The sequence below is a fragment of the Danio rerio genome, chromosome 4 (assembly GCF_049306965.1).
Source record: "Danio rerio strain Tuebingen ecotype United States chromosome 4, GRCz12tu, whole genome shotgun sequence".
NCBI lineage: Eukaryota > Metazoa > Chordata > Actinopteri > Cypriniformes > Danionidae > Danio > Danio rerio.
Genome location: NC_133179.1, coordinates 49,234,400 through 49,260,689, shown reverse-complemented (window position 1 = coordinate 49,260,689; position 26,290 = coordinate 49,234,400). Strand labels below are relative to the sequence as shown.

The following is a 26,290-nucleotide window of genomic DNA, read 5'->3' as shown; positions in this document are numbered from 1 at the left end:
AGTGTCTTTCCCACGATTAGATTGCAGCATCTTAACAAAGTCTGCACTGGAAGTCTCTCTCTGCCACTGCTCCTTTTAGCAAGAGCACCCTATTGAAACAGGAACAATAAAGATTCACAATTAGAGTAGTAATAGTTTTGAAGGATTTTGTTGCAAAATTTAACGTCATCTTTACCGAAAATAGCAGCAAATACATACAGAAATGTCATAATCCAGCCCCCATCATGAAAAGGAGTACATACATGACGAGGTGGAAGAGTCCATCGAATCCCATCCTTGTCGTTCAAATGCTCTGGCGTTTGAAAGAGGCCGGTGCTTCCGTGGAAGGTGTTTTACTCGCACGCTCTTATCGTTTTGAAGGATGTTGTTGCAAAATTTAACGTCGTCTTTACCGAAAATAGCAGCCAATATATACAGAAATGCCGTAGTCCAGCCCCCAACAGGAAAGTGAGTACATACATGACGGGGTGGCCGAGTCCATCGAATCCCATTTTTGTCGTTCATTTGCTCTGTCGTTCATAAGGCAAAACTAAAAGTCATCTTACCGAAAATAGTTGCAGAAACATACATATACAAATATGTGCCACAGTCTGGCCTCCACCAGAGAAGAAGGAAAGTACGTGACGAGGTGGCCGAGTGGTTAAGGCGATGGACTGCTAATCCATTGTGCTCTGCACGCGTGGGTTCGAATCCCATCCTTGTCGCTCATATGTTCTGGCATTTGAGAGATAATGGTGTTTCTGTAGAAGTTCTTTTACTCTCACTCTTTAAGCGTTTTGAAGGATGTTGTTGCAAAACCCTATGTCAACTTTATCGAAAATAGCTGTAAATACAAACATATGCCATAGTCCAGCCCCCATCATGAAAGTGAGTACAAACATGACGATGTGGAAGGGTCCATCGAATCCCATCCTTGTCGTTCAAATGCTCTGGCGTTTGAAAGAGGCCGGTGCTTCCGTGGAAGGTGTTTTACTCGCACGCTCTTATCGTTTTGAAGGATGTTGTTGCAAAATTTAACGTCATCCTTACCGAAAATAGCAGCAAATACATACAGAAATGTCATAGTCGAGCCCCCATCATGAAAGTGAGTACATACATGACGAGGTGGAAGAGTCCATTGAATCCCATCCTTGTTGTCCAAATGCTCTGGCGTTTGAAAAAGGCCGGTGCTTCCATGGAAGGTGTTTTACTCGCACGCTCTTATCGTTTTGAAGGATGTTGTTGCAAAATTTAACGTCATCTTTACCGAAAATAGCAGCAAATACATACAGAAATGCCGTAGTCCAGCCCCCAACAGGAAAGTGAGTACATACATGGCGGGGTGGCCGAGTCCATCGAATCCCATTTTTGTCGTTTATTTGCTCTGTCGTTCATACGGCAAAACTGAAAGTCATCTTACCGAAAATAGTTGCAGAAACATACATTTACAAATATGTGCCACAGTCCAGCCTCCACCAGAGAAGAAGGAAAATACATGATGAGGTGGCCGAGTGGTTAAGGCGATGGAATGCTAATCTATTGTGCTCTGCACGCGTGGGTTTGAATCCCATCCTCGTCGCTCATATGTTCTGGCATTTGAGAGATCATGGTGTTTCTGTAGAAGTTCTTTTACTCTCACTCTTTAAGCGTTTTGAAGGATGTTGTTGCAAAACTTTATGTCAACTTTATCGAAAATAGCTGTAAATACAAACATATGCCATAGTCCAGCCCCCATCATGAAAGTGAGTACAAACATGACGAGGTGGAAGGGTCCATCGAATCCCATCCTTGTCGTTCAAATGCTCTGGCGTTTGAAAGAGGCCGGTGCTTCCGTGGAAGGTGTTTTACTCGCACGCTCTTATCGTTTTGAAGGATGTTGTTGCAAAATTTAACGTCATCTTTACCGAAAATAGCAGCAAATACATACAGAAATGTCATATTCCAGCCCCCATCATGAAAGTGAGTACATACATAATGAGGTGGAAGAGTCCATCGAATCCCATTTTTGTCGTTCATTTGATCTGTCGTTCATATGTCAAAACTGAAAGTCATCTGACCGAAAATAGTTGCAGAAACATACATATACAAATATGTCCCACAGTCCAGCCTCCACCGAGAAGAAGGACAGTATGTGACGAGGTGGCCGAGTGGTTAAGGCGATGGACTGCTAATCCATTGTGCTCTACACGTGTGGGTTCGAGTCCCATCCTCGTCGCTCATATGTTCTGGCATTCGAGAGATCATGGTGTTTCTGTAGAAGTTCTTTTACTCTCACTCTTTTAGCGTTTTGAAGGATGTTGTTGCAAAATTTTAGTCAACTTTATCGAAAATAGCTGCAAATACAAACATATATGCCATAGTCCAGCCCCCATCATGAAAGTGAGTACATACATGACGAGGTGGAAGAGTCCATTGAATCCCATCCTTGTCGTTCAAATGCTCTGGCGTTTGAAAGAGGCCGGTGCTTCCGTGGAAGGTGTTTTACTCGCACGCTCTTATCGTTTTGAAGGATGTTGTTGCAAAATTTAACGTCATCTTTACCGAAAATAGCAGCAAATACATACAGAAATGCCATAGTTCAGCCCCCATCATGAAAGTGAGTACATACATGGCGGGGTGGCCGAGTCTATCGAATCCCATTTTTGTCGTTCATACGGCAAAACTGAAAGTCATCTTACAGAAATTAGTTGCAGAAACATACATTTACAATTATGTGCCACAGTCCGGCCTCCACCAGAGAAGAAGGAAAGTACGTGACGAGGTGGCCGAGTGGTTAAGGTGATGCACTGCTAATCCATTGTGCTCTGCATGCGTGGGTTTGAATCCCATCCTCGTCGCTCATATGTTCTGGCATTCAAGAGATTATGGTGTTTCAGTAGAAGGACTCTCACTCTTTTAGCTTTTTGAAGGATGTTGTTGCAAAATTTTAAGTCATCTTTATCGAAAATAGCTGCAAACACAAACATATCTGCCATAGTCCAGCCCCCATCATGAAAGTGAGTACATACATGACGAGGTGGAAGAGTCCATCGAATCCAATCCTTGTCGTTCAAATGCTCTGGCATTTGAAAGAGCCTGGTGCTTCCGTGGTAGGTGTTTTACTCGCACGCTCTTATCGTTTTGAAGGATGTTGTTGCAAAATTTAACGTCATCTTTACCGAAAATAGCAGCCAATATATACAGAAATGCCGTAGTCTAGCCCCCAACAGGAAAGTGAGTACATACATGACGGTGTGGCCGAGTCCATCGAATCCCATTTTTGACGTTCATTTGCTCTGTCGTTCATACGGCAAAATTGAAAGTCATCTTACCGAAAATAGTTGCAGAAACATACATATACAAATATGTGCCACAGTCCGGCCTCCACCAGAGAAGAAGGAAAGTACGTGACGAGGTGGCCGAGTGGTTAAGGCGATGGACTGCTAATCCATTGTGCTCTGCACGCATGGGTTCGAATCCCATCCTCGTCGCTCATATGTTCTGGCATTTGAGAGATCATGGTGTTTCTGTAGAAGTTCTCTCACTCTTTTAGCGTTTTAAAGGATGTTGTTGCAAAATTTTATGTCAACTTTATCGAAAATAGCTGCAAATACAAACATATATGCCATAGTCCAGCCCCCATCATGAAAGTGAGTACATACATGACGAGGTGGAAGAGTCCATCGAATCCCATCCTTGTCGTTCAAATGCTCTGGTGTTTGAAAGAGGCCGGTGCTTCCGTGGAAGGTGTTTTACTCGCACGCTCTTATCGTTTTGAAGGATGTTGTTGCAAAATTTAACGTCATCTTTACCGAAAATAGCAGCCAATATATACAGAAATGTCATATTCCAGCCCCCATCATGAAAGTGAGTACATACATGACGAGGTGGAAGAGTCCATCGAATCCCATTTTTGTCGTTCATTTGATCTGTCGTTCATATGTCAAAACTGAAAGTCATCTGACTGAAAATAGTTGCAGAAACATAAATATACAAATATGTGCCACAGTCCAGCCTCCACCGAGAAGAAGGAAAGTACGTGACGAGGTGGCCGAGTGGTTAAGGCGATGGACTGCTAATCTATTGTGCTCTGCACGCGTGGGTTTGAGTCCCATCCTCGTCGCTCATGTGTTCTGGCATTCGAGAGATCATGGTGTTTCTGTAGAAGTTCTTTTACTCTCACTCTTTTAGCGTTTTGAAGGATGTTGTTGCAAAATTTTATGTCAACTTTATCGAAAATAGCTGCAAATACAAACATATATGCCATAGTCCAGCCCCCATCATGAAAGTGAGTACATACATGACGAGGTGGAAGATTCCATCGAATCCCATCCTTGTTGTTCAAATGCTCTGGCGTTTGAAAGAGGCCGGTGCTTCCATGGAAGGTGTTTTACTCGCACGCTCTTATCGTTTTGAAGGATGTTGTTGCAAAATTTAACGTCATCTTTACCGAAAATAGCAGCAAATACATACAGAAGTGCCGTAGTCCAGCCCCCATCATGAAAGTGAGTACATACATGGCGGGCTGGCCGAGTCCATCGAATCCCATTTTTGTCGTTCATACGGCAAAACTGAAAGTCATCTTACCGAAATTAGTTGCAGAAACATACATTTACAATTATGTGCCACAGTCCGGCCTCCACCAGAGAAGAAGGAAAGTACGTGACGAGGTGGCCGAGTGGTTAAGGTTATGGACTGCTAATCCTTTGTGCTCTGCATGCGTGGGTTAGAATCGAATCCCATCCTCGTCGCTCATATGTTCTGGCATTCGAGAGATCATGGTGTTTCGCAGAAATTCTCTCACTCTTTTAGCGTTTTGAAGGATGTTGTTGCAAAATTTTAAGTCATCTTTATCGAAAATACCTGCAAATACAAACATATATGCATTAGTCCAGCGCCCATCATGAAAGTGAGTACATACATGACGAGGTGGAAGGGTCCATCGAATCCCATCCTTGTCGTTCAAATGCTCTGGCATTTGAAAGAGCCTGGTGCTTCCGTGGTAGGTGTTTTACTCGCACGCTCTGATCGTTTTGAAGGATGTTGTTGTAAAATTTAACATTATCTTTACCGCAAATAGCAGCAAATACATACAGAAATCCTATAGTCCAGCCCATATCAGGAAAGTGAGTACATACATGACGAGGTGGAAGGGTCCATCGAATCCCATCCTTGTTGTTCAAATGCTCTGGCATTTGAAAGAGCCTGGTGCTTCCGTGGAAGGTGTTTTACTCGCACGCTCTTGTCGTTTTGAAGATGTTGTTGCAAAATTTAACGTCATCTTTACCAAAAATAGCAGCAAATACATACAGAAATCCTATAGTCCAGCCCATATCCGGAAAGTGAGTACATACATAATGAGGTGGCCGAGTCCATCGAATCCCATTCTTTTCGTTCTTATGCTCTGCCGTTCATACGGCAAAACTGAAAGTCATCTTATCGACAATAGTTGCAGAAACATATGTAACCCTAGTAAAATAGTTAAATAATTATTTATAATATTATTTAGAGCAGTATAATCATATTATTATTATATCTACAAGTCTTTATAAATATGATAAACGAAATAAAATTCATGTATACAAATGTAGTTTGAGGTAAAGTAACAACCAATCGTAAGAGCGGGTTGTTAGTTCCGCCCCTTCAAGCTTGCCACAGAGAGAGAGCAGAGACGAGACCGGTTGGCAGAATAATTATTTTTGATGCAATACCAAATAAAGTTGTATCACTGTTACGTAATACAATATACAATGTGGACCAACAGCCAAAGACAATGTTTGATGTATTATATGTTGGTGATATTAACATTCTTAAAGATAAATGTAGTAATAGATATATTAGAAATGTATTAAAAAAGAATCAAATACCATCTTCAACAGTCTTCTGGTCATCAAAATTTGGAAACATTGAGTGGAAAGAAGTATGGTTACTAACAAATAAGTTCTTTATAAGTAATAAAGTAAGACAGGTATCATTTAAAATTTTACACCGAATTTATCCTGTAAAATAATTATTTAAACGATTTGGAGTTGATAGAGAAAACTTTTGCGATTTTTGTGGAATTATTAAAGAATCTGTTACTCATCTTTTTTTTTAATGTGTATACTCAAGATTATTTTGGATTGATGTTTCTAACTTTATTTCAAGGACATTCGGTACACTAATACAAATTGGGTTATATGATGTCATACTTGCTTTTGTACAAGATGGAATTGACTCCAAAACATGTTTTCTTATACAACTAATAATATTACTTGGAAAATACCATATCCATGTCAAGAAATGGGCCAAAGCTAAGCCAAATTGTGTTCATTTTATAAAGGACATTAAACAATACGGTACTACATTATGTAACATAAAAAACAGAAAAGCTAAAATAACATATGAGGCATTATGTAAATTTCATTTGATTGAATAAGTTTTTTTATATAATTATATAATTATCATTATTTTACCTATTTTTTTCTACCCCTGGCATGTTTATACATTGTTTAACTGAAAGAACTTATTTCATTTTATTTTATTTATTTTTATTATGTTCATAACTGTTGTGAGATGTATTCTATTGTACTATGTTTGTAAATACTACAAAAAAAAAACAAACAAAAAAAAAAAGGTTGGCAAAATAATAGAGAGGAGCAAACTTGAACAAAAAGATTGAAATTGCGTTTACAGTGCGCTGACGCCATTTTGCAATCGCGCGTGTGTGAGAAGACCATAGAGTGATATAGACATCGCGAATTTGACAGGTATTCCATTATATTAGCTCATTTTATGGTATACATGTGTGTGTATGTGTTTTATTTGTTCCACGTGTTGTATATTTTGTATGTTTTTGAAATTATTTTGAACAAATTAAACTTATTTATATATTCTGGTCTGTGATCAGGCCAGGTTTTTTTCTGAGGACATTTTCCCAGTTTTACTGGATTCCTTGTATTGATGGCGAGCCTCCTACATCGACCTGGAAAATTGTGAAGTAAACATATTTCAATTTATCCTCATTTTACCAGATAAAGTAAGAATTTGCCAAAAAGTTAATTCCTTTATTGGACTGCGATTTTTAAATACAGCTCTAAGGACTGATTTTCTTGGAGGGAAAAACAGAACTTTATCTGAATTGAACTGATTTCACCAATTTCAGAGTGAACAACGACACTGATTTATTTGTGTGTTTTATGGTTTCTTTTGTTTTCACTTGAATTCATTTATTGTGATTTGTGTTTGATTTAAAATAATTGTAAAGTGGGTGCACCCTGGGGTTGTGTATGGTTATGTTACTGATGTAAGTATTGTTTACTAAGACAAATACGAAAAGGAAAAAATTCATACAATCTAAAGTAAAATTATTTTTGTATTTAAAACATTCAGTTTGTCTTTGGTTATTGCTCAGTTTCACCCCCCCCCCCCCCCCCCCCCTTTACTTACCTTGTAATCTTCTGGTTTTATTGTCTGGTCCAATAATAAATAAATATAGTACACCTGTTACACTTGGATGGGAGACCACCTGGGAATACCAGGTGCTGTAAGCTTTTCGAAGTCCTTCATTTGGCAGCTGATAGACTTCCCCGTGTCACAGCTTCGCTGCCATTATTTTTTCTCGCCTTCAAGGGCGTTGTTTCTGTCGGTGCTGTGTCGATGCCAGCTGAGCTGCGCTCGCTCCCTGGTGCTGCGCCTGTTTTAAATAGCCAACTCTTGACAGCTTCTCTCGCTTACGGCCATACCACCCTGGCAATACTCCATCTTGGTACATTCCAGGAAGTGTTTGGCTGCAGTTAGGAGAGAAAGGCTCTCCCTACTCTTTGCTTTCTTTTTGATTTGTAAAGTATTAGAGTTAATTTGGTTATTTTGTTTTTGTGAAGTTTATTTTCCAGCAGCATTAGCTGCAGCATTAGCTACAGCATTAGCTGTTCGGGAGGAACTTATTTTTTCATTTGGAACTCTTTTTTTGGAGTAAGCAATGGCGGACGGATGCACGTCAACAAACATGGACATGGCAGGAGAAACTCGACTGGTGAAAGATAATGGACTGGCAGAAGGAACGCGAAAGGCTATCGACACTGGATTAGGAGGAGAAACAAGCACGGCAAACGACAACGGACTGGCAGGAGGAACAAGCAAGGCTAACGAAAATGGACTGGATAAATGACCACGAAATGAAAACAAAACTGAAAAAAGTAAGTTTGCGGAGAGAAAATACTTGAAGGAGGCTACGGTGATCATAAATGTGGAAAACGTACTTGAGGTAAAGGCAGAAGATGTTATTAAAGCGATAATGGAAAAAATGTGGACAAGAGAAAATGTTGGCGCTGAGACCGAGACAAGGCAAAGAATATGAACTGACCATGGAAAAAGAAGAGGAGTGTGAAAAACTTTTAGAAGAACTGAAAATTTATGAAGTGAACTGTGAAGCTAAAAGTTTGCATAACCGAGATTATGCAGTTTCCTTCTTGCACCTGCCTGTCTACCCGGAAAACAGTATAATTGTAGAAAAATTGGAAGGATGGGGTGTTGAGCCACTAACAAAAATTAAAAGAAGATGCTACCCGGGCACTGACATCGAAGATGGGACGAGGTTCCTAAAAGTAAGGTTCCCGAAGGAGGTGGCATCACTGCCCTATAGCACAAGGCTAGAAACAGTCGAAGGACCACAGCATTTCCGGGTGATGCACAGTCGGCAAGTGAAAACTTGTAGGCAGTGCATGAGCCCGGACCATCTGCTGAAAGACTGTCCTAATTTCAAGTGCTACAGATGCGGAGAATGGGGACATTTTGCACGATCGTGCACCACTGTCAGATGCTCGGAGTGTGCAGAATTCTTAGATAAATGTGAATGTTGGATGGAAGGGGAGGAAGGAGAAAAAGAAAAACAGGTGGACAGACAGGTGCAAGAAGGAAATAAGGAGGAAGATGCAAAACTTGAAGGAGATCAGGAGGAAGAAGCAACACAGCAAAGAGAAATAGAACAACTAAAGAATAACACTGGAGAAGTTGTGGATTTTAATGAAGATGGAGAAATGAAGGAGGGAGGAAATCAAATGATGGAAATTGAGTTTTCAGACATGGAGGAAAATGGACAAGAAAATTTGAGCAAAACAAAGACATGGATTATGAAGAAGATGCAAAGGTGGACAATATAGACAGATGTATAAAAGTGAATTTAAGAAGAAGAACACTAAAGGTAAAACCAAATTTGGACAATGTTAGAAAAAAGGCCAAAGCTAATATGTTCAATGTGTTAAGGAGTTTAGAAGGAGGGGAAGATGAGTAATGTATTTTAATTATTTATTTTTATCTTTTTTTAATGGTTTTTAATTGTGTTAGTTTTAATACACGAGGTCTTTTAAATGCTGGAAAATTTGACAAGGTAAAGGAACTATGCAAAAAACAAAACTTAATTTGTTTACAAGAGACTAATTGGAATGATGGCGTGATGGAAGATTTTAAAAGGAGATGGAGGGGGCAAATATTTTATAACAATGGTGATGGAAGGATGGGAAGAGGGGTCGCTATTTTAGTCAAAGAAGATATAAAGAATGATGTAGAAGAAATATACAATGATAAAGAGGGAAAATGCCTTGCTATTAGAATGAGAGAAAATAATACAACATTATGTAACATTCATGCTCCAGTAGCAGAAAAAGAAATCTAATGATTTTATGGGGAGAAACTATTTTAATTGGAGATTTTAACATGGTTTTTAACAGAATTGATTTAGCGGATGGCATGGTTTTTAGGAATGACACTGGGAGAAAGGAGTTGCAGAAACTAATGGCAGAGCACAAAGTAGTGGACATATGGAGATTAAGGAATGAAGGAAAAAGAGAATATTCAAGAAGACAGTTAGTAGATGGTAACTTAAAGCAAAGTAGGATTGATTTTATTTTATGCATGGAAAAACTGGGTAATTTTATACAGAGTGTTTATTTTAAAGAAACAGCGCTAAGTGACCACAAGTTTATATTAATGAAGATTGATTTTAATGAAACCGAAAGAGGAAAAGGGATATGGATTTTAAATACAGAAATTTTAAAAGGAGAACCTTATAGAAAGGCAATAGTGGACTTAATAAATACTGAAAAACAAAATGAGATGTATCATGAAGATAAAAGAATATGGTGGGATAACACAAAATATGAAATTAATAAGTATACGATTAAAATGAGTAAATCAATACAAAAAGCAAAAGCACATAAAGAAATAGAGGTTAGAAAGGAATTAAATGACAGTTTAAATCAAGAAAAAGTAGATATAGAGAGAATACTGTTTTTGGAGGAAGAATTACGAAACATAGAAGAAAGAAAATGTAGAGGTGCGATGATCAGAAGCAAAGCCAAATATATTGTGGATGGAGAGAAATGTACAAAATTCTTTATCAATTTAGAGAAAAGTAAGGGTAACTGAGAAATTATAAGAGAATTAAAAAAGAAAATGGGGAAAAAATAAAAGAAACACAGGATATTTTAAAGGAAGTTAGAGATTTTTATGAAAGCCTTTTTAAAAAAGGTGAAATAAATGAAAAAGAAGAACAATTTTTATTGGATCAAATTGAGGGAAAGGTAACAGAAGATGATAAAAAGATGTGTGATGAGGAAATAAAAATAGAAGAAATCAAGAAATCTATAATGCAATTAAGTAATGGGAAAAGTCCAGGATTAGATGGATTAGTATCTGAGTTTTATAAAGTTTTTAAGGATGTTTTAGCACCAATTTTAAAGGAAATTTTTTATGAAGTTTTTAAAAAACAAGAAACAACGCATTTAATGAGAGTTGGTTTAGTTAAACTGATATATAAGAAAAAAGGTGAGAAAATGATTTGAGGAATTTTAGACCCCTAACAATGCTAAACACAGATTTTAAGATTTTAGCCAAGGTTTTAGCAAATAGACTTAAAAAGGTCTTACCCGATATTATCAAAACTAGTCAGGCATATGGTGTAAAAGGGAAAGATATCACAGACATAATTAGCAGTATAAGAGATGTAATACAATACATGAAAGAAAAGAGAAAAAATGGATATGTAATGAGTGTAGATTTCGAGAAAGCATTTGACAGAGTTGAACACAATTTTCTATTTGAGGTTTTTAATAAGGTTGGTTTTGGGAATAACTTTTTTAAGATGGATCAAGTGTTTATACAACGGAGCTATTAGTCGTATTAAAGTTAACAGTTTTATCACTGACTGTTTCAATGTAACACGATCCATAAAACAGGGATGTCCACTCTCTGCACAGCTGTACAGTCTAGTGACTGAAGCTTTAGGATCAGCTATAATAAGAGATAAAGGAATACATGGAATTAAAATTGTAGAAACAGAAGAAGAACAGAAAATTTATCAGTATGCAGATGATACTACACTGATTTGAAAAGATATGCAAAGTGTGATAAATGCAATGAAAATCATTGAAAGATATTGTAATGGATCAGGTGCTAAAGTAAATATGGAAAAAACTGTAGTCATGAGATTAGGCAATGCATGTATTCTACCGGATGTTTTTAAATTTAAAGGCCAGAAAGAAATAAAGATTTTAGGGATAACCCATTTTTATAAAGAAGTTTTACAAGCATGGAGTGAGTTTATAAGTCACGTTGATTTTAAACCTGAAGGGAGGAACATGTTATTAAATCAACCTTTGTTTTTAAATGCTAATATTTTAACACAAGAGAAAGAAGTATATTTAAAATATTGGTTGGAAGCAGGTGTTTGTCAGGTTAAGGATCTTTTATATGAGATTAAAGAAGGGTTTTTACCAAGCCAAGTAATTGTGGATGCCATGGATGGGATTGGGGAAGATATCAAAAGAGAAACTCTGGTAAAACAATTTGAAATAGTGAAAAGTGCAATACCTAAAGAATGGATAGTAAAAATTGAACAAAATAATGAAAGCAATGATAATGTGAAAGTGATTTTAAAGGAAAATGAGAAAGATTTTCAAGAATGTGTTCTCAAAAATTTCTACATTTGTTTCAGAAACAAAGTGCATAAAAGACCAGTTTCAGAACAATTTTGGAAAAAAAATCTTTGTGGAAATAGATGAAGAGGGAATCTGGAAGAATTTAAAATGGAAATATTTAGACACAAAAATTGAAACGTTGGATTATTTTATCAGACATAATGTTATTTTCACTGAAACAAAACTGGCACAAATTGGAAGCAGTGAAAATGCATTATGCAAAATATGTGGAAAGAAAAATAAAGGTATTATGCATTTGTTTTTAAAATGTGTTGAATTAAATACATTTATGGCAAAGTTAAAAGAAATGATGAAACAAATGATGCCAAGTGAAACAGAGCAGATTGAGGAGGAGACAGAATGGTATAAAATATTTTTATTTGGTTTTAATGGAAGTAAAACAAGAATTGCCAATTTGTTTCTATCAGTTGCAAGAACTGTAATTTGGGAAAGGAGAAACATTGTGAAAAATAAAAATGCTAAAATAGAGTTATGGAAAATGTATAAAAGAAAACTGGAAAACTATATTAAAACTGTGGAACAATATTTTAGAATGAAAGAAAAAGAGACTGAATTTTACAAAACGTTTATGTTGAATACTCCTTATATTATGTACACACAAGATGGTTTGAAAATAGATTTGCCAGAATGATTATGCTTGTTGTTTTCCTGTTTTGATACCAACATAATGTCTTAAGAAATGTTTGTAAATGATATTTTAATAAGCTTCTGAACTGATGTTTTTCTAATAATAAAAAAAAATGGATAGCGCATTGGACTTCTAGGCTGTGAGCTGAGCCATTCAAAGGTTGTGGGTTCGAGTCCCACCAGAGTCGCAAGCTTTGCTCTTTTTCTTCACTGACTTAAGGTGTGGTGCGTTTCTAACATTTTAGGCGTCTGTCCATCCTGTTTTGCTTCTTTCTTTCATTGCGCAGTGCAGGCTCAGATACTAGGGGTACTCTACAATAAAGCCGATGACTTAATTGAGCTGTTTTAAATAAGGGAAATTAGAAAACGGTGTAAGGCCTAGTGGGCTTGTGGAATGACTCGAAGGCAAGCTGTGGTTTTGGGGAAAAGTAACTGCCACCTATTGTTGAGATCACGCCTTTTGGATTTGTCGTACAAGAGCCTCTTTATGCATGTGCAAAGTAACTGAGTAGAAAGCATAGTAAATTTTGCTTCCCCCCCACTGTCTTAGATGAAACTGCGTTTGGAAGTATCATATCCAGAGGTTTTTTCTTTTAGTGTTAAGACTAAGTTGGCCAGAGCACCTGTCTTGGGAACAGCAGGTGCTAGGTTCAAATCCAAACTGCACCTTTCCCTCAGATTATGGGAGAGTGGCTTTCTGATCTGAAACTCTTTCAATGGCCGATAGCATATGTTTGTCCTGATTTCCATTTTCCGAGCTGACTCTGGGTTTGGATGTAATGAAACTGAAGGTTCCAAAAAACACTTAACACATGATTAAGGATAGATTAAATAAAAATAAATTCACACATTTTTTTCTTTGATCTTGAACAGAGGCCAGGTTACCGGTCAGGTTTGAGACATGATCATCCAGACTCTAAAAGACCGCGTCCGTCTTGTCAGCATTTTCTGCATCCTGACATGCTGGTTTTTGTTGTGTATTATTTTTTGTTCTTCGATTTTTGTTATCGGGAAAATGTCTCTTACTGCATACACCTGTGGCGCTGTGGCTTAGCTGGTCAAAGCGCCTGTCTTGTAAACAGGAGATCCTGGGCTCAAATCCCAGCAGCGCCTTAGTTTGGTTGGTGCGTGTGCTTGTGTTGTAGAACTCCCCGGAATGAATTATAAAATTGTATAGCTTTGAGGCGTAATGAATAGTGCGACAAATAGAGTTAAACAACCTCTTTGCTTGCCATTTTAAGGCTTGCTGTCTTTTTTTAGTCTCTGTGTGCAAAAACATCTTGCCTCCTATTCAGAGTTGGCGCTGTGGCTTAGTTGGTCAAAGCGCCTGTCTAGTAAACAGGAGATCCTGAGTTCAAATCCCAGCAGTGCCTAATGTATATGTTTCGTGTTTGCTTTTTGTTAAGAGTAACGAGTGTTTACGCAGCGGGATGTTTAGCAGTCGGTTTCTTAACAAAACTCAAATCCTTAAGAACGCTGCTTGTTCAAGAGGGCTTTGGACGATGGCTTTATATAGCATTGTGTGGTAATGCCTAACCAATTGGACTTTAATATTTCAAGTCCAGACATTCCCACATGCAGCGATACCGTTGTTAGTTTTTTTTTATTTTTTGGAATTAAACAATTAGCCCCTGTCAAGGTTGTTTGGCGCTGTGGCTTAGTTGGTCAAAGTGCCTGTCTAGTAAACAGGAGATCCTGGCTTCGAATCACAGCAGTTCCTTGTCCGCAGTTGGCTGTTCTTTCATGGGCCAGAGAGGAATAAAAAGTGCTTTCTGTGCAACAGTGCTAGAGGAAGCAGAGCACTCAGGCTCTGTGGTGCAATGGATAGCGCATTGGACTTCTAGGCTGTGGGTTCGAGTCCCACCAGAGTCGCAAGCTTTGCTCTTTTTCTTCACTGACTTAAGGTGTGGTGCGTTTCTAACATTTTAGGCATCTGTCCATCCCGTTTTGCTTCTTTCTTTCATTGCGCAGTGCAGGCTCAGATACAAGGGGTACTCTACAATAAAGCCGATGACTTAATTGAGCTGTTTTAAATAAGGGAGGTTAGCAAACGGTGTAGGGCCTAGTGGGCTTGAGGAATGACTCGAAGGCAAGCTGTGGTTTTGGGGAAAAGTAACTGCCCCCTATTGTTGAGATCACGCCTTTTGGATTTGTCGTACAAGAGCCTCTTTATGCATGTGCAAAGTAACTGAGTAGAAAGCATAGTAAATTTTGCTTCCCCCCACTGTCTTAGATGAAACTGCGTTTGGAAGTATCATATCCAGAGGTTTTTTCTTTAAGTGTTAAGACTAAGTTGGCCAGAGCACCTGTCTTGGGAACAGCAGGTGCTAGGTTCAAATCCAAACTGCATCTTTCCCTCAGATTATGGGAGAGTGGCTTTCTGATCTGAAACTCTTTCAATGGCCGATAGCATATGTTTGTCCTGATTTCCATTTTCCGAGCTGACTCTGGGTTTGGATGACATGGTCAGGTTTGAGACATGAACGTCCAGACTCTAAAAGACCGCGTCCGTCTTGTCAGCATTTTCTGCATCCTGACATGCTGGTTTTTGTTGTGTATTATTTTTTCTTCTTCGATTTTTGTTATCGCGAAAATGTCTCTTACTGCGAACTTCTGTGGTGCTGAGGCTTAGCTGGTCAAAGCGCCTGCCTTGTAAACAGGAGATCCTGGGCTCAAATCCCCGCAGCGCCTTAGTCTGGTTGGTGCGTGTGCTTGTTTTGTAGAGCTCACCGGAATGAATTATAAAATTGTATAGCTTTGAGGCGTAATGAATAGTGCGACAAATAGAGTTAAACAACCTCTTTGCTTGCCCTTTTAAGACTTGCTGTCTTTTTTTAGTCTCTGTGTGCAAAAGCATCTTGCCTTTTATTCAGCGTTGGTGCTGTGGCTTAGTTGGTCAAAGCGCCTGTCTAGTAAACAGGAGATCCTGGCTTCAAATCCCAGCAGTGCCTAATGTATATGTTTCCTGTTTGCTATTTGTTAAGAGTAACGAGTGTTTACGCAGCGGGATGTTAAGCAGTCGGTTTCTTAACAAAACTTAAATCCTTAAGAACGCTGCTTGTTCAAGAGGGCTTTGGACGATGGCTTTCTATAGCATAGTGTGGTAATGCTTAACCAATTGGACTTTAATATTTCAAGTCCAGACATTCCCACATGCAGCGCTACCGTTGTTAGTTTTTTTTTTTTTTTTTGGAATTAAACAATGAGCCTGTGTCAAGGTCGTTTGGCGCTGTGGCTTAGTTGGTCAAAGTGACTGTTTAGTAAACAAGAGATCCTGGCTTCGAATCCCTGCAGTGCCTTGTCCGCAATTGGCTGTCCTTTCATGGGCCAGAGAGTACTAAAAAGTGCTTTCTCTGCAACAGTGCTAGAGTAAGCAGAGCACTCAGCCTTTGTGGTGCAATGGATAGTGCATTGGACTTCTAGGCTGTGAGCTGAGCCAGTCAAAGGTTGTGGGTTCGAGTCCCACCAGAGTCACAAGCTTTGCTCTTTTCCTTCACTGACTTAAGGTGTGGTGCGTTTCTAACATTTTAGGCATCTGTCCATCCCGTTTTGCTTCTTTCTTTTCATTGCGCAGTGCAGGCTCAGATACTCAGGGTACTCTACAATAAAGCCGATGACTTAATTGAGCTGTTTTAAATAAGGGAGATTAGAAAACGGTGTAGGCCTAGAGGGCTTGAGGAATGACTCGTCGGCAACTTGTGGTTTTGGGGAAAAGTAACTGCCACCTATTGTTGAGATCACGCCTTTTGGATTTGTCGTACAAGAGCCTCTTTATGCATGTGCAAAGTAACTGAGTAGAAAGCACAGTAAATTTTGCTTCCCCCCCACTCACTGTCTTAGATGAAACTGCGTTTGGAAGTATCGTATCCAGAGGTTTTTTCTTTTAGTGTTAAGACTAACGGCTGTTTCACACCGCAAGCGTCAGCAGCGCATCAGCAGAGCATGAGCAGCGCGTGTTTTTTCCGCATCCATGTTAACAGATTAGAGCTTTCATATCGCACGCAGCAGCAGCGTGTCAGCGCGAGGCGTGAGTGTCGCTGAAGCAGCAGTGCAGCGATAGTTTCGGCGCCGGGTCTATTTTTGACACGCTGCTTATGCTCAATTAAAGTGACAGTGCATTGATAATGACCAAAACACAATGAATGACAGTAAAAAGTAGCAATTGTACCCAATAAATGCCTTAATAATGTCAACTGATTTATATATAGTCAATTGTAACCCAGTTTACTAGTGGGTAGTACACAGCAATAGAGCAAATAGAAATACCCTTATAAATCTAAAAAAAAACATTGGCTGAATACTTGATTAAATAATATATATTAAAATTATTTATTTATATAAATAAATCATAATAGAGTATTATACAGCATTCAAGGGAATAGTGCTTTAGAATAACATCATCGTGCCTTATCGTACACTATAGCAGCAGATCAGATTTACAAACAATAACAAATCTCTCTTGTCTGTTAGCTTGTGTTTACCGTTGCTATGGTGATTCAGTGTTTGCAAGGGAATGCAGAGATGTAAGTTGTTATATTAATAACAGTAGAAAACTATTAGATTTACATCTTTTATTGTTTTAAATGCGTATTAACTGTGAAAAAAAAACGACTAAAAACTCAACTATTTAGTCTCCTCTTCACTTCCTAATCTGCAATTGCCTCTAGCTATACCACTAACTGTACTCAAAAAAATAATAATTCTTACATTACTAATGCTTTCCTTTTTAGACTTTACACACCTGAAACTTGCCTACAGCACTTATTTATTGTTGCTCTTATAGTTGTGAAAATTTCTTCCTTGTCCTCATTTGTAAGTTGCTTTGGATAAAAGCGTCTGCTAAATGACTAAATGTAAATGTAAAACAGCGAGCTGTGTACACGCCCCCAAAATGATACATTATAACACATCATAATAAAAAATCTGAATTGTTTTTTGAACTGAACCTAAACTGGCACACTCAGAAGAACCATAATAATAATGTTAAATCATAAAAAAGGGGTAAACTATGTTACCTTTAAGCAATGTGTTAACTTCACTATTTATTCTATAATCATCAAGATTGATAAAAAAGTTCAACCCATTCACACAGCAGTGAACGTGTGCACACACACACACACACACACACACACACACACACACACACACAGTTGGTACAGTAGGCCTACATACTGCATCTACCTTGGAAGAAGCGATGTGGTTCTTTAAAGTGTTGTTTTACATATGGAACCTGATTAAATTTTACTATAGTGTCTTTGTAAAAACAGCTGTCCAATCCCTGAAAATAGAAAAAAAAGTTGTAAATAAAGAAACTGCAAAGAAACGATTCAATCATATTGAAGAAATTTGAACTAATTTTCTAACACAGCTAGCGGTCCAGGTCCCTGATGGAATATGGCTCCCCAGACATGAATTTTTCTGGATGCTTTGCTTTCGTTTTTACAACATGGCGGTTTATTAATAGGGTCGTATAAAGCAAATAGCCTAAATAAAGAGATGCATGAATGAATGTTAATTGAATCTTTTCATTATGGCATTGATCAAAATGGCTTACCTGGCTTTTCCATAGGTCCACCTGAGTTGTTTTAATGGTTTTCTAATAGTGCAGACTGATGCTTTTAACTGTATTCTAAACAGAAGCTCGCTCTGAATCTTTTTAGCAGATCGCTCATTGTCCTTGTTAAGTTTTTCGTCAATCGTTTTAAGTGCAGCACTATACAACAAACACATACAAAAATTTTATTAATAACTTTTTGACATCAGTGTTGCTGAAATACTTGATTTGACAAGATGACAATACACAATACCTGTTCATTTTCCTTGCAGTTGTTTTTCTAGGAAGGCCTACAGGTCTTTGACGTCTATAGTGTCGTCTTATAGTGGTGTTGGAGACGTGCACACCCGACTGCAACAGGAAAGCCCTGATGTCAGCAAGAGAGTGCTTTGATGTGTTGATGCATCATTTTTTTTTCACTGCAATAATTGGTTGAAATGATCTGAAATTAAATCTATAAATGAAACACAAAACGGTTATGATAGCTAAGTGATTCTGAGTCGATTTGTTAATGTGCTGCAATATGCAGAAAGGTTGTTAACTGTGCCCGATGAACTGTGAAGTTTGCGGCCATCCATTAACATGATCATCAACGTAAATGGATGAATAAAACTAGCGCACGCATTGCACTGGCAAAAATAATCATCATGATTATGAATGTGTTGCTTAAATGTGTGTATAAACGCATATGATGCTAAAAGCTTATTTGGGTATTGTAAGAATGAAGATGTCTGCATATTTGTAGTGAGCTTTATTGTGGTCAAAGTTTGGATAACCAAAGATTGATCTAATCCACCTGTGACCCACCCATAAGTAAATATGCAGACAAGTTTTTGATTAGCTGACCGGAGCATTAACAGAACCCAGTGATATAACTGAGGAATCAAGTGGGATAAACGTGATAGAGGGATTAAATGGTAAAGTACGGGGGAATCTCGACAAAAACGCAGGGTTAAGTTGCCTAAAGAAATTTTCCAGTAATAGGTCAGTAAAAAATATATATTTTATAACGTCCTCTTTTTGATAGACGTCGTCAAACATTCTGCCCAAATGCTCAGGAGAAACCTAATCATATTAACATTTCCCTAGACTATATGACACTTGATAGGTAATTTCCCTTTATTTAAGAGAATAATTTAAGGATGTTGCATATTATTCGGTTATCAAGGAAATTGTTAAGTGTTGCAGGACATAAGTGCAAGTAATAAAATATAGACTAGGCTATAGCCTATATTTTATTCATTCATTCATTTTCTTATCAGCTTAGTCCCTTTATTAATCCGGGGTCACCACAGCGGAATGAACAGCCAACTTATCCAGCAAGTTTTTACACAGCGGATGCCCTTCCAACCGCAACCCATCTTTGGGAAATAGCCTTGCGCTCAACAGCTATAATAAAGCTTTACATTTATTTATTTATTTTTTTTTATTTAACCATGTCAGACAAACACATAAACACTTGTTTGCGCAGGACTGGATGACAGAAAAGAAGGTAGGTTTCTGATGGTTTTACTCTCTGTTTGCGTAATTTCTAAATGCTCTGTTTGCGTGATTTGATTAATGTAATCTAACCAAAATGCTTCATATTTAATATTTCAAAACTCTTTTGTTGTGTATTGTTTTTTGTACATATAATTTAGCTATGCCCCATATGGTCCAAAACCTGACAGGTAGACAAATCTAAGCTTGTTTTTAATAACACAAATATAAATATGCATATAATAAACAATACTGCTGCTAATAATAACATTATAAGAAAGCAAGTTGTCATGAATGAACTAAAAACAAGCCACCCAAGATGAAGAAGGCATGGAGGCAGCAGTTTTTATATTTATGTAGAAAATAATAACTTTTGTAATATTTTAATCCTTTGAAACATATTTGTGTGTTGCTGTAACAACTTGTCTATTGCTACTTTGCAACAATTTTATTGTAAAAAAAAAATTAAGTAAATGAAAGCTAAAGGATTAGGGTAAGTTGATAAATTTAGGCTACTTTATACAGTACAGGCTATTGTCATATCCAAAAGATTCACAGCTTTGCATTCCCACCCACATTTCACAACCTGTATGAACCCATAAGGCCGCAAGTGCCACAGACCCTGTAGAACTTTTCTTAGCTGATCTTCTGCGTGACCTATTTAGTCATTAATAACAGCTCATTTTTTTTACAGAAAGAGGACCGGGAACTCACAAAGGGTAATTATTATACCATTCTGTCTTTCCGTTATCTCCTTCATGATTATTTGTACTGTTTTCCTACATTTCATGTTTTAAAATCATTTTAACTAACTTAAGAAAACAGTGGAGAAGAGGGTGAAGAAGTGCATGGTCTCCAAAATAGTGGTAATTTAATAATATAATAATATATATGTATAATAAAAAAAATATTTTCTGAAAGCAACTCGGCTGGCCCGATTCCAAATTCAAGTTGTTAAACCAATTTACTGTTCCACCAAACATTATTATACACCATAGTAGCATGTAGGCTATAAAATGTTATGACTTAAATTGATATGTAGCTGCAAGAGTGATTAATTAATGCTCCATTTATCGCATAAATAGCATAAATCTTGCCTTAAAAGGAAAGTGCATAATTTAGCCTTACCCTGAGTTTGTTTACACTCTGCCTGTATTAACATACATGTTGTATTTTAATATGGCTAATTTGGATGAACTGGCTCTAACTTTTGACAGCTTTTTCTTCTTTTTACGCGGTTATGTGCAAATTATATTTCACACGCAAGATGACTAAAAATTTAAATTAAAATACCAAAGATACTGAGCCATTACTACAAGTAAAAAAAACAAACAAAAAACAAAACAACAATTATACTTTAAAGGAGAACATTGGCGTTTCGAAAAAAAATGAACTGAACTACAACTAAATTATTAAAAATAAATTTGCGGGACTTCATTTATGTCCTGCGGCAAAATTATTTTTTTATACTTTTAGTGATCTGCTTGAGGTAAGCCAATTTCTTTTTATGCTTAATCAACAACGAAAACATAAGTAAAAATGTAAATGAAGATATAAATGAAAAAGCTTAATAAATGACTGTCCTAGTCCTATCAAAATAGCAAACAACATCTTTTTATATTTAGGCTAAAAGACTGCTTTATTTATTTATTTAGGCCTACTTATTTGTTATGAATGTTTGTGCTTATATTTTAGTTGTCTTTTATTTCTTCAATTCTACTTTCCAAAATTAATCCTCATTGCACTTAACAAGTTTACAATGATAATAAAGCGTGTTAACAAATGTTTAATGATTAATGAAGGAATTATAATGCTTTGTTTTATAATTTCATCTTTATTTACAAGAACAGTAGCATATTTACAGCTGCTGTATAGGCTATTTCTGTCTGTTAGCATCCCTTTGTGCCCCCTGGCGGCATATTCACAGACTGCGGTCATACATTAAAAACTCGTGCTTGTCCATTTAAAGCGGCGGCGGTATATGCCACGGAGGTAATAGCCACATTGAACTCTCAACTACTGTAAATCATTCTAACATGTACAAAACAGACAAAAAAAAGCAGTGGCAATGGTTCGGTAATTAGATTTGTTTATGGATCATGAAAACCCCACCAGCTTTATATGTAAGCACAGAGTACCCTTTTAGTCATAACAGGAAATATGGATGACAATGAAGGAAGTTAATGACACACAAACACATCTCAAGAAGGTTTTCACAGCCACTGTGTTTTATCCAACAACCATTGCTCCCAAGTTGAAGTGAGACCTTCAAAAACGACCCAGGTGGGACTTGAACCCGCAATCCCCAGCTCCGGAGGCTGATGCCTTATCCATTAGGCCACTGGGCCACGTCACTAATAGTACAAACATTTTATTTCTGCTATCATTCACATTCGTGTCTCATCGGTCCTGGGGTATGGTTCTAGCGTATAGTGCGACTGGTCTTGAGAGTTTCAAATTCCAGTCAAGGCCACTCTCATTAACTTGAAATCACAACCTTTCTGCAGCTATTTCCTTGTTTGCAATTCATCATCATCCACCTAACATGAGACCGTTAGTTAAGAGCCATGGGGTACTTGAAGTCAAGATCTCCATTACCAGAGCTTAGCGGAACCTTTTAGGTTTGTAACGTGACAGTGAGATTCAAGCAAGAATGGATGAATCCTAATTGAAGTGTGCAGCAAGTCTGAGACTTCGAAGCTATTGTCCTCAGATCATCACACCTAAGCTTTGAGTAGACAAGCCAGGATTTTTTCACACAACTTAAATGTAACCCATAAAAACACAACCCGAACAGGACTTGAATCCACAATCCCCAGCTTCGAAGGGTGATGTCTTATCCATTAGGCCACTGGGCCAATACTAGCATTTGTTATATCTGTTGTATGACTCATGAAGTTCTTGTAACTCAGAAAGCAGCACGTTAGGATCCCTATTGCTTTCAGATGATCTGGTGTGTACACCTAATGACCAAACAGCTTCTCTGAAGAGTTTTCCATTGTCATGTTTTTTTGACCTAAGGGTATGAACCTAGCTTTTTGAAGGTCACACTGGATTGCGCTGCAACAGATACCTAAAAGGAACCGCATCAAAGACAACCCAGGTGGGACTTGAACCCACAATCTACTTCTAATCTAAATTAGTCAAACATGTACAATTATACCGACAAAATAGTTTGCTACCCTCAGGCACATGGTTCTGCCACATCCGGTCACGTACCAGCTGGCTGATGGAAAGTTTCTTCCCTCCGACTATCAGGCTGATGAACACTTAACACACCACACACAGACTCTACCATACCCTCACTGCACACCATCAATATGTAGCTTGCACTGCACTTTAACCAATCCATACTTGAAACAATACTGCCTACAACTATGTGGACATCTATTCATTGTTCACATCGCTGTCAATTTCACATTGTCGTTGTATTTGCACTGTCTGTATTTTGCACTGTCATTTCATTTGCACTGTCTGTATTTTGTACTGTCGTTGTATTTGCACTGTATTACTCTGTATTTTGTGCTGTCTGGAGCCAGCACCTAAGCTTTTCACTCATCATAGCACACATGCTGCTGCTGATGTGACAATAAAAGTGAGTTGATTTGAAAGAAAGTAGCGGCAATGATTCAGTTGTTAGATTTGTTTATGGATCGTTCTAATAAGGATGACAACGAAGGAAGTTAATGACACGCAAACACATCTCTAGAAGGTTTTCACAGCTACTGTGTTTCATCCAACAAACATTGCTCCCAACTTGATGTGAGACCTTCAAAGACAACCCAGATGGGACTTGAACCCACAACGCCCAACTCAAGAGGCTGATGCTTTATCCTTTAGGCCACTGGGCCATGTTACCAAGTTTTTGTCATGGAGCTCTTGTATGCCCTCAACAAGATGCCAACGCATGGAAAACTGCATTTTGGGATCTCTATGTTTGCAACTAATGAACAAACATTTTCTTTGTGTAATCATCCACATTCGTGTCTCATTGGTCCTGGGGTATGGTTTGAGACTGGTCTTGAGTTTCAAATTCCAGACGAGGCCACTCTCATTAATATGAAATCACAACCTTTCTGCAGCTATTTTCTTGTTTGCATTTAATCATCATCCACCTAACATGAGACCATTATTTGAAAGCCACCGGGTACTTGAAGTCAAGATCTCCATTACCAGAGCGTAACGTGATTGGATAATTCACGCAAGATTGGATGAATCTTAATTGAAGTGTGCAGCAAGTCTGAGAGTTTGAAGCGAACTATTGACCTCAGATCATCACGCATAAGCTTTGAGGAGACATGTCAGGATTCTTTCCATACAATTTATATGTAACCCAACAAACACAACCCAAATGGGACTTAAACCCACAATCCCTAGCTTTGAAGGCTGATTCCTTATCCATTAGGCCACTGGGCCAATACTAGCGTTTGCCATATCTGTTGTATGGCTCAGGAAGTTCTTATAACTCAGAAAACAGCACTTTAGGATCCCTATACCATATTGCATTCAGACAATCTGGTGTGTACACCTAATGACAAAACATATTCTCTAAAGAGTTTTCCATTGTCATGTCTTTTTGACCTAAGGGTATGAACCTAGCTTTTTGAAGGTCACACTGGATTGTGCTGCACAGCCAACTTAATAAGAAATGCATCAAAGACAACCCAGGTGGGACTTGAACCCACAATCCCAAGCTTCGAAGACTGGTGCCTTATCCTTTAGGCCACTGGGCCGTTTTACTGCCTGTGAACTGTAATACGCATCCAGGGAGTTGCCGACGCACATAACAAAAAACAACATGAACAAAAAGTAGATTGGACCGGTTTCACAGAATTTTTTTGTGGCACTGCCAAACAGACAAAAAAGTAGCATCTTATAGGATTTCTTTGAAGGAATTCAATTAGAATTTTGATCATATTTTGGAACCATTCCTATAGGATTGTTTTATAGTACGATACATAAAAATCCTTTTGGATAATTTCTACAGTATTTCAATGAGATCCAATTTATATCTTAATTAAGATATGCTTTTTTTTAATAAGATATGCTATTTTTATACAATAGTTTTGAATGTATTATGCTGTTTGCTAAAGCTCACCTTCATGTACTTGAGTGTACAGTATTACTGCACAAATTTCCAAAGAAACATGTCTATACCAAAAACATATACAATGTCGCTAGACCAAACTGTGGGCTGGCCCACTCGAAAAAGAAGTTCACTTTGGGCCCATAGCAAGTCCAAACAAAGTGGAGTGTATATAGCCACAATGGGCAAAGTATAGGTATACTATCTGAGTCAGAAGTATGTCCTATGAGCATGCTCTGTGGGCATTTAGTAATTAACAAAATAGTTAGGTCCCACTAATACTAAGTTGAGTCCAGGCACAAAATGTGCCTATAAGGTCCCAGTAAAGCACTTTTATACAGGGCCATTGTGGCTTTAACACAAAACAAAACTAGTTCACTTCTACTATGTAGCAAAATAGCACAATATCACTTCAACTGCATAATTACATATTTTGAAAGCATAAAGAAAAATCAGTAATAAATAAAGCATCTAAAAATATAAAGACAACATGGACTATTTTTCAAAGGTTTGGGACAAAACTGCTTTAGTTTATAAAAATGCAGATATAAAAGTAACCTTGTAAATAATTATTCCTTTTTAATATGTTAGCTTTTCCATTTGAATATGTTAAAATATAATTTATTCCAATGATGTTAAAGCTGCATTTGAGGCATTTGTGTCCTACATAAAATAATTTGAGACAAAACAACAAAACATATAAAAATATACTTAGTTAAAAGAAAAACAAAGTAAGATTTTCATCTGTGTATTTTCTCTACCATTTGTACCTTAAAGGGTCACGAAACTCCAAAACACATTTTTTGAGCTGTTGATAGTCGTATATGTGTCCCACACTGCTAAAAACACTATTAGGACACAAATATTTCACTAAAAAGTGTAAATTGGCGGTTTTTGCGTTATTTCAAGCAAATTTGTACTTCCGGTTTGAAACTAATTTTTGAAGCTGCGTCTTAACCATGAGATAATAGTGTGTATTCCAGCGTGCAGACTGGATGTCTGTGCCAGAGTGTGTCTTATTACGTCTTACAGTGCGGCTCGAAGGACATCTTTTGCATTCAGAGCTGCTTTCGTGAAGAGATCTTCGGCAACACTGCTCGAAGTTTACCATGGAGGTGAAAAGGAAGCTCCCTGACAAGGAATTGAACCCAGGCCACAGCGGTAAGAGCACTAAGTCCTAAACACAAGACCACCAGGGAAGGCCTGGCTAAAGGTTGCCCTCTAGCCTAGCTGTGGGCCTCCACCCAGGTGTGCTGCAGCTGCTCTGACAAAAATAACTCTAACGTTTGCAACCTCCTCCTGGAGAAGAGAAAGTCTCAGAGCCTGGTTCACAGTTCTTCTACGGAGGGACTGTCACATGCTCTGTGTAAAAGCATCCTATCGGCACCACAACTTGCCATGACAACAAAGCACAGCATGCGTTGAAGGAACTCCATGTTTACCGGTCCATGTCCTCTTTCCAAACAGCATGCTAATGAGCACTCCTTGAACAGTGTGTGCCAGTGGCGCAATGGATAACGTGTCTGACTGATCAGAAGATTCTAGATTCGACTTTTGGCTGGCTCGATCAGGATTTATTGCATTGCTCTCAGTCAGTGCACTGCAGTTGCA

General features: G+C 37.9%; 10 non-coding genes across 10 annotated transcripts; 9 read left to right on the top strand and 1 right to left on the bottom strand.

Annotated features, from left to right (window-relative positions):
- The first annotated feature begins 622 nt into the window (after nt 1-622).
- Nucleotides 623-704, top strand: trnas-gcu (transfer RNA serine (anticodon GCU)). The gene has a single exon. It is a non-coding gene; the product is annotated as a tRNA-Ser (tRNA).
- A 772-nt stretch (nt 705-1,476) lies between these two features.
- Nucleotides 1,477-1,558, top strand: trnas-gcu (transfer RNA serine (anticodon GCU)). Its single transcript has one exon. It is a non-coding gene; the product is annotated as a tRNA-Ser (tRNA).
- A 554-nt stretch (nt 1,559-2,112) lies between these two features.
- On the top strand, nt 2,113-2,194 carry trnas-gcu (transfer RNA serine (anticodon GCU)). The gene has a single exon. It is a non-coding gene; the product is annotated as a tRNA-Ser (tRNA).
- Nucleotides 2,195-2,734: 540 nt separating this feature from the next.
- trnas-gcu (transfer RNA serine (anticodon GCU)) lies at nt 2,735-2,816 on the top strand. Its single transcript has one exon. It is a non-coding gene; the product is annotated as a tRNA-Ser (tRNA).
- Nucleotides 2,817-3,367: 551 nt separating this feature from the next.
- Nucleotides 3,368-3,449, top strand: trnas-gcu (transfer RNA serine (anticodon GCU)). Its single transcript has one exon. It is a non-coding gene; the product is annotated as a tRNA-Ser (tRNA).
- Nucleotides 3,450-3,999: 550 nt separating this feature from the next.
- On the top strand, nt 4,000-4,081 carry trnas-gcu (transfer RNA serine (anticodon GCU)). The gene has a single exon. It is a non-coding gene; the product is annotated as a tRNA-Ser (tRNA).
- A 9,518-nt stretch (nt 4,082-13,599) lies between these two features.
- On the top strand, nt 13,600-13,673 carry trnat-ugu (transfer RNA threonine (anticodon UGU)). Its single transcript has one exon. It is a non-coding gene; the product is annotated as a tRNA-Thr (tRNA).
- Nucleotides 13,674-13,859: 186 nt separating this feature from the next.
- On the top strand, nt 13,860-13,933 carry trnat-agu (transfer RNA threonine (anticodon AGU)). The gene has a single exon. It is a non-coding gene; the product is annotated as a tRNA-Thr (tRNA).
- Nucleotides 13,934-15,437: 1,504 nt separating this feature from the next.
- trnat-agu (transfer RNA threonine (anticodon AGU)) lies at nt 15,438-15,511 on the top strand. Its single transcript has one exon. It is a non-coding gene; the product is annotated as a tRNA-Thr (tRNA).
- A 6,357-nt stretch (nt 15,512-21,868) lies between these two features.
- Nucleotides 21,869-21,941, bottom strand: trnar-ccg (transfer RNA arginine (anticodon CCG)). The gene has a single exon. It is a non-coding gene; the product is annotated as a tRNA-Arg (tRNA).
- Between the last annotated feature and the right edge of the window lie 4,349 nt (nt 21,942-26,290).